The 13,216-nt window shown below is 33.0% G+C and overlaps 2 protein-coding genes across 13 annotated transcripts in view; both read right to left on the bottom strand.

The window, feature by feature from the left end:
- The window catches only part of LOC137235424 (uncharacterized), a 993,733-nt gene that overhangs the window by 863,796 nt on the left and 116,721 nt on the right, over nt 1-13,216 (bottom strand). The gene's annotated exons all lie outside the window — the stretch shown is intronic.
- The window catches only part of LOC137235425 (uncharacterized), a 149,772-nt gene that overhangs the window by 104,550 nt on the left and 32,006 nt on the right, over nt 1-13,216 (bottom strand). Inside the window, exon 1 of one of the 5 annotated variants that reach the window (XM_067758410.1) lies at nt 2,457-2,519. The exons of the other annotated variants lie outside the window; for them this stretch is intronic. The gene's annotated coding sequence lies outside the window, so the exon portion shown is untranslated. Of the gene's footprint in view, nt 1-2,456; nt 2,520-13,216 lie in introns of those variants that run through there. 5 annotated transcript variants of the gene reach the window in all.

The raw sequence follows: 13,216 nt of genomic DNA, 5'->3' as shown, positions 1-13,216 counted from the left end.
AATAAATCCAACGTTGCCTTAACGAAAATGAAGTATATCTTTTGAATAAAGGCCTGAATTTCGCGTTACCGCACTAAAGTTCGCTGTTGCAGGATATCATAGTCGATTCTGAGATGACCCTTGGAAAAATAGAATCTGAGGAAGCGGAAAATATGCGGTTTAATTTAAAGAAAGTTATATCGTCAAAATCAAGTTTGAGCAAACAAAATAGCTCTTCCCGATTGCACAGCGCTGTAAAATCTTTAAACGAGAAAAATATTTATATAACAAAAGCTGAAAAAGGTAACTGCGTTGTTATATTAAACGAAGAGGATTATGATAACGGTATGCGCGCTTTAATTGAGGAGGGAAATTACAGTAGAGTGAAGAACCCCCTTCCAAAGATGAAAAGGCAAGTGACTCAATGCCGAAAAAGTACCTTAATTTGTTTGGTCGCGGATGGAGCCAACAAAAGCACAAATCATATGTGCGCGTACCTTGCATGCATGGCTTGTATAAGGCTCACAAACCCGGTAATAAATTTCGACCAATTATAGCTGGATACACTGCGCCCGTAGCAAATATCGCATCATGGTTGAGAAATTATTTCAGGCAGCTTAAAAGCTTCGATAATTTTTAATTTAAAAACTTCCTTGAATTAGTCGAAAAATTTAAAATATGAAATTGAGCCCAATTGAGTGTTATGCGTCGTTTGATATAACTTCTTATTTTTCAAATGTTCTGAAAAATGATGCCTTGGATGCGTTACGTATTTGGTGGATAAACAGAATATCAATCTTGACTTATCTTGTTTGGTTGATATACATCAGAATATCAATCCTTTGGTCGCCAATGCTATGTTCGATATGACGTTTACGTGTATTAATCTTTCATTCTTCCAATTTAGAGGCGAGTTTTATGAGCAAATTGGTGGTTTGCCGATGGGCTTAAGTATAAGCCCTTTTCTTTGCAGCTTACTCATGAATACGATTGAAGAAAAATTAATTCATAGCTCATTATTTCCACCTTTTTATTGTAGATATGTTGATGACTGTATTGTTATTATTGAGAAGGACAAAATCGACCAAACGTTGCATTTATTTAATTCAATTAGTAATTCTATCCAATTTACTTGTGAATACGAATTAAATAACGAGCTGCCCTTCTTGGACTTAAAGGTTAAACATAATGACGACGAATTCGTCGAATTCGATATATATCGTAAGCCGACATCAACTGAGCGTATCATCCCTAGTGATTCTAATCATGATCACTCGCATAAGCCAGCATCTTTCAATTCCATGGCCCATCGACTTGTAAATGTTCCGCTCAGCTGTGATTCATATAATACGGAAAAACAGAAAATAATGCAAATCGCAGCAAAGAATGGGTATTGCTCTAACAGCATTGAGCAACTAATACGAAAACACCAAAATAAAAACGAGCGAAGGGAGAGTAGCTCTTTTTTCGATACGGTGGGAGTAGAAAATAAAATGACATGGTGTAGCTTGACCTATCCGTAGTTTTTCAGCAGTATGCAAAATGTGTTCAAATATGCAAAAATTAAAGTGGCTCCAAAATCGACGAAAAAGCTCAAATCTTTATTAAAGTCAACTAAAGACAAATGCGACAAATTGGATAAACCTGGGGTTTATTCAATAACTTGTTCATACAAAAATGATGACGGGAAAAAATGCGGTGCTAAATATATAGGCCAATCGACACGCACTGTGCGTACCAGGTTAAATGAACACTGTAAATACATAAAAGATATTGAACCAAAAAGTGGAATCGCTGAACATGCCTTATCGAAGCAGCACTCGATAAGTGAAGAAGACTGCAAACTAATTAAGACTGAATCTAATTTAAGTAGATTAAATATTTTAGAATCTTTTCATATACATATAAATAAAAATGTATCTGTAAATCGTGATATTGGCCCACTGTATTCGAGTCTCTTCTCAGCAGTAAAGTCAATTTGTTTGTTCCGTTTGTTGTTACATATCCATATGTATATTTTTTGCTTAAACTTTTGTTTTCTCTTTTCGTTGTATGCAATGTATATGTTTTAATGTTTTGGAAAAATTTACTGAAAGCTTTATTTTGTTTATACTTGTGACAACGGTTTAGTTGAAAGCTAGCAACTGATGATGACACCACGCGAGTGTCGAAACAGTTGTTTTGCAATCAAAAATAACTTTAAACGACAAAAAGGTGTTTGTTTTTATTTACGAATATAAATATAGTTTTGTTCAATGATATATGTTGTTGTACACGGACAGAAGTTTGAGCCTAAATTTTAAACCACTCATCAGTTTAAGCAGTTTTTCAAACTTTTTTCACGAAAACTGGCATAACCTAAATTGAAACCCAACTTGGTTTGGTCATATATGTAGTACAAAAAAGTTTCAGATTTAGATTCAAACTTTTAACCGTGTATGTGTAGTGATACAGTAAGTAAAGATAAGGACACTTACCATGTGATTTTGATTTTCTTCACAAATAAATTACTCCAGGGTGTCCAGTTCATCCTGTGTTTTTAAAGGAAATCTTGAAGAGAATTTAGGCACAAGGTAGATGTTATCACTCAAAGTTTGTATTAGGATGGTTTTTTCTGCTAAAATAATTTTGATACTTTCCAAATTTGCGTGGTAAGTGTCCGCAAAAAATTTTTTTATGAGTTAAACGTAAACTTAAATGAGCTATGTTACATATGTAATATATTTTGGTTAAAGAATATAAATCAAAATTTATACAGAACCAGAAAATGGCCTATATCTTGTCATAACGTGGTAATGCTATAATTTTCCCTTTCATTTCTTTAATTTCCGATTTTAAAGTTTCTGTCGCAGTACTTTTTTGTAATAATAACTCTTCTATTTTTCCTTTCAGCTCCAATATTGTCTCTGCAAATTATCAAATTAAATTAATTTATTATTATATGCCTGTTAATATATGTATACAGAGGTTTCAGTTACAAAACTCATAGAAGTTGTTTCTTAAATTAACGGTAATAGAAGAAATTAGAATTTAACTGACGAAATTTGATCAATATTACCACTGCTATTTTTACGCCCTCTGTATATGTATATAGGTATGTATATATTAGGGAGGTTCTAAAAAATCATACATACATACCATTTAATTCACGAACTTCGTTCCGCAGTTTTTTTGTTGCAGCTATTTTTTTATTTTATTTTAGAGCTTTTTATAAAATATATTTTTTAAATATTTGTTTTAAGTGTAATAAAATTTTGGTTTGCTGGATGTGTTCTTTAGGTACAACTATGTAATAAAGGCAATAAAACAATATTGTCTTTTTAAGGTAAAGAAATTAGTTTGTGAGAAATTTCATTTAAATTGTACAATCCTTCCAAACTCACTTGATTAGAACTAACTATACCAATTCCAAGATCTAATGAATTTACAGGTGTTGTAAAAAAGTTTTCTGGATGCAAAAACGATTTTGCAGTGAAAGTATTGCCATCCAAAAATTTTGTGATTTTTAAAAAGGGGTCGTCGAGCAGTAATTATCGGGAAAGTTACAGAAAAATATGCATTAGATTCGATTGTATACGATTTTATTACTCCTTTTGAGTTTTTTAACTCCAATTTTTTTCACAACTTTTGAAATAGGCCGCGAATTGAACTTGTTGAAAATTTGTTGAGGAATGAACTGAGGTTTATTAATACTATTCTTTAAAAGTTGCAGATAACTTTCAAAACTGTAGGAAGAAAGTGTATCAGGATGACCAAACCTAGTCAGAGAATCACCTAAATGTAATAAGTTATGTACATTAGAAGAAACGCTTGTTTCCCCATAATAATGTGCAAATTTCTCAACAAACTCTTTCAACATACTATTTGCTCTTTCCATGCTGACTAAGAAATTTTTGGAATGTAAAAAGTCTATACGCGCATTTAAGGAGTAAAAAGTGATAGTATATGTCTTCTGGTAAAACGTCTTTGAAAACAATAAACCCTGTATATAAAATGAACTGCCTATAACTGTCGTCCAAAGGGAATTGCGTGACCATTTTTATATTTATTTCTTCAAGGCAATGGACCCTGTCTTTATAAAATGGTAAATAGAATTCTTTATCAGACCTATTTGCAAAATCACAGTCACTCCTTAAATCCCCAGTAAATGAACGGAAAATTGTTGTGTTTCTGATTCGCTCGCTTTTTTCAGTGCATTTTGAACACCCAATAAACGCTGTGTGCCCTTTTATGCCACACATATATGAACGGGCGGGTGTATCGCAAATGATTGCACGTATCAAGACCTTTATAGGCCTGTTGTTGCATAGAAAGTCATTTATTAAAAATGCTTTTACTTCCTCTACAAAATCGTGAAGATATACATCAAAAATATAAGGCTTTTTGACTCTAATGTAACTTCCAATAAGAAACACTGGATTTCCTTTCAAATTGTAAACGCGGCCCAATATAAGCCAGCTACCAAGGGACGAGCTTTTGTATAAGGGCATCCCATATATCCCTATATCAATCTCCAGTACTTCTAAATTCTCCTCAATAATTTCACCCACAAGTTTTTCTAATTTATTTTTTAATCCTATGTGCACATATTGCCCTGGCGACACTGTGCGAGTTACACAATTTGTTTGTTCACCTATCAGAGTCCTAACACTTAAAGGTACACAGAGATTTTCATCCTTTAATACTTTTAAAAGACTTGTAACTCATCGTATCGAGAGCCAAAATTCTAAAAACCAGTACTTAAGCTTTTCCCTAAGTGGTGCTACTTCTAATGCAAGATTATCTGTATTCATTTCCATATAATTTTCAGCCGATTCACTGTCCCTAACTTGCCCAATGTTGTCTAAACTTATTTCTCTATTATTTTCAGCTGATTCCATTTGTTTACCACTTTCACTATTCACTTCACTGAATTTTAAATCTATTTCACTCTTTTTATTTTAGTTAAACGTTTTAATTGTATTTTGCTCAGAATTTTTAATAATTTACAACTCAATGTTAAATTTTTTGCTTCGTCACTTATAGACAACACTTCACTTACTGGCTTAAACTATAAATTAAGCAATGTAAAACATGATTTTTGTCGAATGGGAGTTTCCACAGAAGTTAACGGGAGTTGATATTTTTTGCTATTTATATACCTATAGAGAGACATATTCTCCTCTGCATTACCCGTAATGTATCTTGTAAGCAAATAAAAATCATCTGCGCGACATATTCCATTTTGCATTTCCCGTTATGTATTTTGGAAGCGAATAGAAATCAAGGTTGCGGTAGCGGTAATGTTTTCTGCAAGACATTACCCTTAGAGGCGATTACCTTTTTTTGCTGGTAGTTTTTTGTTGACTGCTCTAAAGTCTACACACATGCGATACGATTTTTGACCAGTTGGGTCTTTTTTCGGTACTAAAATCAATGGGATATTGTAATTTAAGGAACTTTCTTCAATTAAATTATTTTTAAGCAAATTATCGACCTGTTTATTTATTTCAGCACGCTGTGAATATGGTAATCTGTAGTTTTTTATGTATACTGGTTCCTTGTCTGTTCGTCTTAGTTTTTGTTCGTAAAAATTATTAAGTGTCATTAAGTCGTTTTTTAGTGCAGAAATATCGGAATATTCCAAACATAAATCGAGTAATTTCTCTTTAGCATAAGAAGGAATTTGTTTTACTAAAATTGATTTAAGCTCTTCTATGCGTTGTTCGATAGATGCATCATTTATGCGATATACATTGAAATTTGTTTATGTTTTCAGTTTGAATATTAAAATCTTTTACATACTTTACTTCGTCTGTGGTGTTTAAAACTTTTATAATTGGATTTTTTGTATCAATGATACATTTGGCTGTAAAAACACCGTTGCAAAGTTCATGCGAATCTACAAAATTATCATTATCATAATCATAATAATTATCATTAGCATAATTGATTATGCATTTACTCGTGTTTAGAAAGTCTTTCCCTATTATACCGTCCGAAGGAATATTAAAGTTGTCATTGACAGCTTGAGGAGTCAGAGGAAAAAATGTATATGATGCTATTATATTTGTACTAACTGTGCCTAGTGTTGCTACCGTGTCTGCTGTTACGCCTGTTATATTTATTACGTTACTGTTATCTACTATTGCATCGCTTGCCAAACTGGAAGTTTTTATTAGTGAAATGTCTGCTTATGAGTCTACTAGAAAAGAACATATTTCACGAGAATCGCTGCAAGCGACTTAAAACGAAATCGGAAAAATTTAAGTTTAGATAATATATTGATTAAGAAGTATTTGATTCAATTGCTCCTGGTCCCTCAGTGTTCGCGCCTGGGGGGCTTCGGCGTTTAAAGAACGAACATTGGCGGAATTTCTATTATTCGAACGCTGATTATTTGAATTTCTACTATTTGTTGATCGATTGCTATTGCCATTACTGTTATTGTTGTGATTGTTAGGCCTATTGTTGCCTCTATTATAACTAGTATTGCGAAAATTGGTATTATTATTTTTCCTGTTTGTATTTTCATTGTATCTAAAATTGTTATTATTATTCTGTGACCTCTAAAGTTTCCTCTAATGTTTAACTGAAACTAGATCTTATTGGGCGTGACCGAAATGCTAAAACTTGACGTTCTTTTACCTCCTGTTCGCGTTCTATTATCATCTTTGCTACTACGTCTTTAGAATCTTTGCAAGTAGTCGAAGCAAGTATAGACTTTACCATGTCTGAGCGACTATTCAACCTACAAACGTTAATTGTTTGCTCAACCGCCATCTCATGAGCTTTTGCCTGCGTCATGCCCTCGATTATCAGAGAGCGCTCTAGTGAGTCTGAAAGTTCTTCTACCTGTTTTGAAAATTCTATAAAATTGTTGTTGTTTACTCTCAAAGCCGCAATTTTGCCCGTGACAACTTTCGAGTTTTCTGGCCTAGTCTTATTACGTAACGCATCTTCAATTTGGCTGACTGAATCTATCTGTATTGATAGGGCTTCGCGCGCTTTGCTTCGAGTTTTGACTTTAGAAATGTAATAAATGCAGGAGTTAGAGCTGTATCAGTTACTCTTTCTATTAATTCGATTTTATCGTTAAATGAGGAAAGTGATAGTGGATCACCACAGTAATTTTCTCGCATTATTTGTGCACACGAAGTAATGCATGATTTCTTTTGATCTGTTGTTGCCATTATGGAATGCGTAAGATTTAGATCGGAAGTAAAATTTAAATCGGAAGTAGAGGTTGATTTAGAACCTAAATTATCAAAACCAAAAAAGTCTCCGGATAAGGAGTCTCTTGCATCGACGCACCGCTTTTAAGTCTAATTTATCAAATTGTTTTTGTATTACGGAGGCACTGCTTTTAAATAAAATTTCTTAAATTTTTGTATAACGGACGCATCAAATTTATCAAATAGTATCACGGCCGCACCGTGTTAAAAAAAATCTCACCTTTATGTTGGCAAAATAATTTTTTACGCTTGAAAACGTAAATACGTGTATGGGATAGTTGGGCAAAACAAAAAAAAAAAAAAATTTAATAATGAAAATTTTACAAAGTTATGTTTTTGTGAAAGTGCACAATGATTAGAATTTTTTTATTTATAAATTGTATTTAGAATCAACGAAATAAAATTTTTACATATTTTGAAGTTGTGATTAAAACAGTTCAAATGTACCCAATGAGAAAAAGTAGAAAAAAATAGGAAATTTATTTGACCGAATGCATTAAAATGGAAAATTTTAAGTTTGCTTTTGTCCAAACTTGTTTTTGTAATGTTTTAGTAATTTTATTGAACAATAGTTGTTGAAACTACATAGCTACATATAGATAATGTTACAGTGTGATATGATAGAAATTTGATGTAATATTTATAGAAAAGGTAAACTAAAATACAGTAAAGTGATATTATGAAAATTCAAACTACAATGTTTTTAAAGAAAGCAAGTTGAAAGAAAATTTTAATTGTCTACTTTTCTTTGCTGCATACTGTGCGCCATACCCGTACTTGAACTGCTCATTTTTCTGAATCTGCTATTCGCTGCCGGTCGAATAATAACCTCCTCTGCTATCATAGTAACCTCCTCTGCTGCTGCTGCTGTTCGGTGCCAATCTGCCAGTATGTAGCCATATAGTATATTGTTGCTGATTGCCTTCTCTGCTGGCGTTCTGCCGCTGCTGATATTTGCTGCTGGTTTTTGGCGTTATGTATTTATGTACCTGTGATTATTGATGGCGTGTTTTTGGATATGACCGTTATGTACAGTTCTCGGTAATTTATAATTTATCTCCGTTATATTCTCCGTTTTTCTAAGTTATATCCGCTTTATATTAATATTGTAGATTTTTCGTTTTTAGTAGTATTTGATTATCTCTGTTTTTATTAGATTTGTAAATTATCTCCGTTTTTGTTAGTTTTATGAATTATTTCCGCTTTTGTAAATTTTATAAATTATCTCTGTTTTTGTAAATTTTGTAGATTGTTCTTTGTTAATTAATTTTTATTATATCCGTATAATTTAAATTTTCTGTAAGTCCTTTTTATTATTTTTTGAGGTAGTATTATTTTGCATTACTGTACCATCACCACATCTAACGTGTGTAAAGTTTGAAAAGAGAGTATATTTTTTTGTAGATAAATTGAAAATTAATTCATTGTTGCTTCTACAGCATTACGTTTTTTTTGTAAAATTTTTGAATTTTTATAATTGTTTTTTTTTTTGTAGTTTTTCACATTTTTCAATTTTTTTTGTAAATTTAAATCGGAAGTAGAGATTGGTTTTGTAGGGTTTTTTATAGTTTTTGAATTTTTTTGTATGGGTTGTTGAATGTTTTTAAAATTTTTTTGTATGGTTTTTAAATTTTTATGATTTTTTTTGTAATTTTTCAACTTTTTGATTTTTAGATAATTTTTAAAGAATTTTTAGATTTTCATATTTCTAGAGAATTTTTTAAAGAATTTTTTTTCATTTTTTTTTGAGAATTTTTAAAGAATTTTGAATTTTTCAGCATTCACCGAAACGGCATTTGTTTACCTTGGCTATTTGCCAATATAGGCCACGTTTTTAGTTCCGCACTTTTTTTTTGCGAGTGGCCGCCATTTTGCGGCACGGGTCACGTTCGCCATATCGAAGCTTGATGCGCTCCATTATACAAACGCGTTTACTTACGTATTATAAGATCGATGAGATTACAAATGAATAAAAGTGATTTTATATTTAAATAAAGTTGAACGACATAAGTATATTTAAATGTCAGTTTACAATATATATATATTTGTAGAGTAGCACTTGTATTAATTTAAGCACAATTTTAATTGCGTGTGGCTGTTGGCGAGCGCGTAACTATAATGAATACAATTTCCATTTTTTCACTATTCCGTTACTTGACATTCCCATTGGAATGTCGGCATTGCCAGTCCACTATCGATATGACACTCGTTTTAACTTGAGTTACCATATCGGTAGTGGTGCCATTACAATATTTAAGATTCCTTTTCTGATTGGGATATTTACTTAAAATATTTTACATTTCTACATAACACAACAACGAGCACAATTTTTGACAATAAATTTTCGCCTTTCAAACTAATATTTGGTAAAAAAAGCAAATTTACTTCATGAATTACACAAAGAAAAAATTTATCCACTTTATAACGCCGAACCTAAGCTAAAGAGATTAAATTTAAAATGCAAAAAGCTCACGAAATGGCAAAAAACTTGATAACTAAAAACAAAATGCAAAGTAAAACCTTTTATGATAAAACGGTACGACCGTTAACTATAGAATTGGGCAATAAAGTTCTTTTACAAAAAGAAGCACGAAACAAGCACGAAAATATCTATCAGGACACTTTATTGTTACAAAAATAAACGACCCTCATGTTATAATTTAAAATTTTATAAGGAAAAACACGTTCATAAAAATAAGCTCAGCAAAGTAAAGTAAAATTTCAAACATACAACATAAATAGAGATGGGAAAGGGGTAAATACCCAAATGGTAAATACATGTTAAATTGGTTATAAATGAGTAAATACCCAAATATTTACCCAAAATAAAGGTAACAATAATTTTTTGGAAAATATGGCAAACAAACACACAAATTCAATCCAAAACGTAACCGATTTGTAATATATTGGTGGGTAGTTATCCATTGCGCTATCGGCTGAATTAGTTTCAATCTGCGTTTTTAATAATTCTTTACCCGATTATGCATACCGTTGTCAAAATACTAGATAACCCAGAAAAAAGTTTAAGTCAAAAAAGAGTCATGGTGGCCCTATATGAGCCTATTAACGTATATCATTTGAGCCTAAATAACAGTCCGACATGAGTCTTAAAAGGCTTTTAAACAGCTCATATCATAAACCTCTTTCCGCCGTCATTTTTAACTCTAATAAACTCTGATTATATGACACCTATTGGCCTATTTATTAGGCATCGTCAGCACTTATTGGGGTAATATATAGTTCTACACACCAGGACAGAGCGCGGCAGCTTTGCGGTCACATTAAAAATGTCGAGAAGCGTCCATGAGCTGAAAAACGTCGATGATTATACAGAAAAAGAATAGCAAGGGTAACATTAATGTAAAAATGTAATTCATTTTGTATCAAAAAAAAACAAAACAAATAGTAGCAACAAAGTATCAATATTTGTTCCAAACTCGCTTTGACAAACATAAATATTTGATAAATGATAATTTTTGCGTGCTAGGTTAGGAGCTTTTACGCCGTTAAATAAAAGGCAAAAATTTAATTTTCTTTTATCCTTCTATGCGTTTGGGGGAGAAGAATAATTGGGGAATAGGAATTTCGAATTTTCGAAGTCAGCTGTTTTGTCAATTGACATTTCGTTGCGCATTTCTTATTTTGTTTAAACAATTGTAAAGTTTAGTTATTGTTGCCAATTTGTTTGAAATTAAGAAATAAGGTATAAACAATGCACATTATTGCATTTCATGTGGTATTCACTGAAATGAGTAATGAATTGGTGCCACAGCAACATCAACAGAGGAGCATAAGAAGAAGACTGGCGGGATAACACAAATCCGCCGGAGTTGCCTGCATTCATTCTGCAAAGCAATTTTCTGGCGGCCAAGTCCAGTTGAGTTCGCCTTTCGCCATATACCAAAATCTATTTAAGCCTAAAAAAAAATCCTTGCGCAATTTCTGGATGGCTGCATCAAATATGCGAAGAGCTCTTCCGTTGCTTATGATATATTTTTCGACTTAAAGAATATTGTGGTTGTTGTAATAACAGTGAGAATATTGTGGTAGAATGTAAATACATATTTTAGCACAAATTTGTACAAATAAGTGTTCTTTCTTAAAATAACCAATTTCCTTTAACTATTTTGATGCATTCCTTTTAATTTAACTAGTGAAAAAACTCCTACGTAATGGCAGAGAAATCTCCCTCTCCCTCACATTCATAATACCTACTTTTCTACCATAACCGGTTTCCGCTTTTTCAAACATTGTTCAGAATCGGAGGAAAGGGAGAAGTGAAAAAACTCACAAGGAATTTTTATTTAGAATACGAGGAATGGGAGAAGTGAAAAAACTCGCACGGAATTTTCGTTTAGACTTGGGCTGTATATATATTTTTCTGTTTTAAGTAAAGGTAACTGTTTACAGATAAAAAAAACTCAAGGCATGTGTTTGCAAGTGATTCCTAATAAAGTTCAATTTTCAGCGGTCCTGATCTCCACCAACATCCACCACGACAAGGAACAAATATATAACATATGTATATATATTTATTTTTAAAAATTAGAAAAAATTCTGCACATATATACATACTTGCACTTCTGTGAGGGGATTAAAATTTAATATGAGCGCCTCTAAAATATCGCGTAGAATTTTGTTTTATATATGGTTACTTACTTACTTAATTAATTGGCGCTTAACCGTCTAAACGGCTATGGCCGTCCAACAAGGCGCGCCAGTCGCTCCTTCGATCCGGCAACCGGCGCCAATTGGTGACACCAAGGGAGTTCAAATCGTTTTCCACCTGGTCCTTCCAACGGAGTGGGGGCCGCCCTCTACCTCTGCTTCCATAGGCGGGTTCCGATAGAAACACTTTCTTGGCCGGAGCATCACCTTTCATGCGCATAACATGGCCTAGTCAGCCCAGCCGCTGCGTTTTAATTCGCTGGACTATGTTGAGACAGTAGAAAACGAGTTATAGATAGAAACTTGCAAAGTGCATTGATGGCCTGATGTGCTAAACGTCGAGCCTTTAATGTGTGGATCGCTGATGATAAACCGTCATGGGTTTTGAAATAGTCGGCTATACGGTCTATGAACTTTGTTTTTTCTAATTTACTCGTTTTCTATGTATAATAACTTAATATAATATAACTTGTAAAAATATACTTTTTACAAAAATAATAAACTTGGTCTTGAAGACAACAAATTAATATAATAATTAAAAACAGTAATAAAATCTAAAATAATGCCATAAATAGTGAAATAATGGTGACAATTTAATATAATTAAACGCATAAACCATTTATGTTAATATACATATATGTGACCCGGCCTATGAAAGGGTGGCTTATGACTCGAAAAAAAAAAAACTACTAAGAAACTGCAGAAATGCGTTGTTTATCTTTAACAGCTGTTTCTTGCAATTTCTTTTTTGAGTCATAAGCCACCTTTTCATAGGCCGGGTCACATACGAGAACGATGGTTGAATCCGTCCAGAGGTGAACTTTTGCCGGTCCAAAATGAATGTTTCGGAATATCGATTCCATTATTTCTGCGAGCAGGACGGCGCCGCAGAGTTCTAAACGTGGTAGCGAGATGGTTTCCACTGGTGCTACTCTGATTGTCTATTTTTACGCGCATGTATACCGCTGCAGCATATGCTTTCTCGGAAGCGTCACAGAAGCCGTGGATTTCTATGTCTTCTTCGGGCGAAAAATTTAACCACCGCGGTATTCTCATGTTATATATTTTGCCATAGTTTTGGGTGAAGTTTTTACACCGTTCTAAAGTAGTTGGTAAGACAGGCTCGTCGCACCCGGTAGGGAGGTAGGTAGGTTGAGCTGGCCGGTCCATGAGGACCTCACATAGACTGATTGAGTCCGTAGTGTTACCAGAAGTTTGTTTTAACGACCAAACTGAAAAACCCTATCAAAAACCAGGACCTATGTTATAAAATAACTCCGTCCTCTTGGCAAATACTAGAAGCTTCCTAGGACTTAAGCCGCTTGCTGCTTCTATATCTGACAGCTGTATCACTC

This window comes from Eurosta solidaginis, chromosome X, assembly GCF_040869045.1.
Source record: "Eurosta solidaginis isolate ZX-2024a chromosome X, ASM4086904v1, whole genome shotgun sequence".
In the NCBI taxonomy this organism is placed as follows: Eukaryota; Metazoa; Arthropoda; class Insecta; order Diptera; family Tephritidae; genus Eurosta; species Eurosta solidaginis.
The sequence above is the reverse complement of the archived record's forward strand: the minus strand, read 5'-3'. Positions and strand labels throughout refer to the sequence as shown.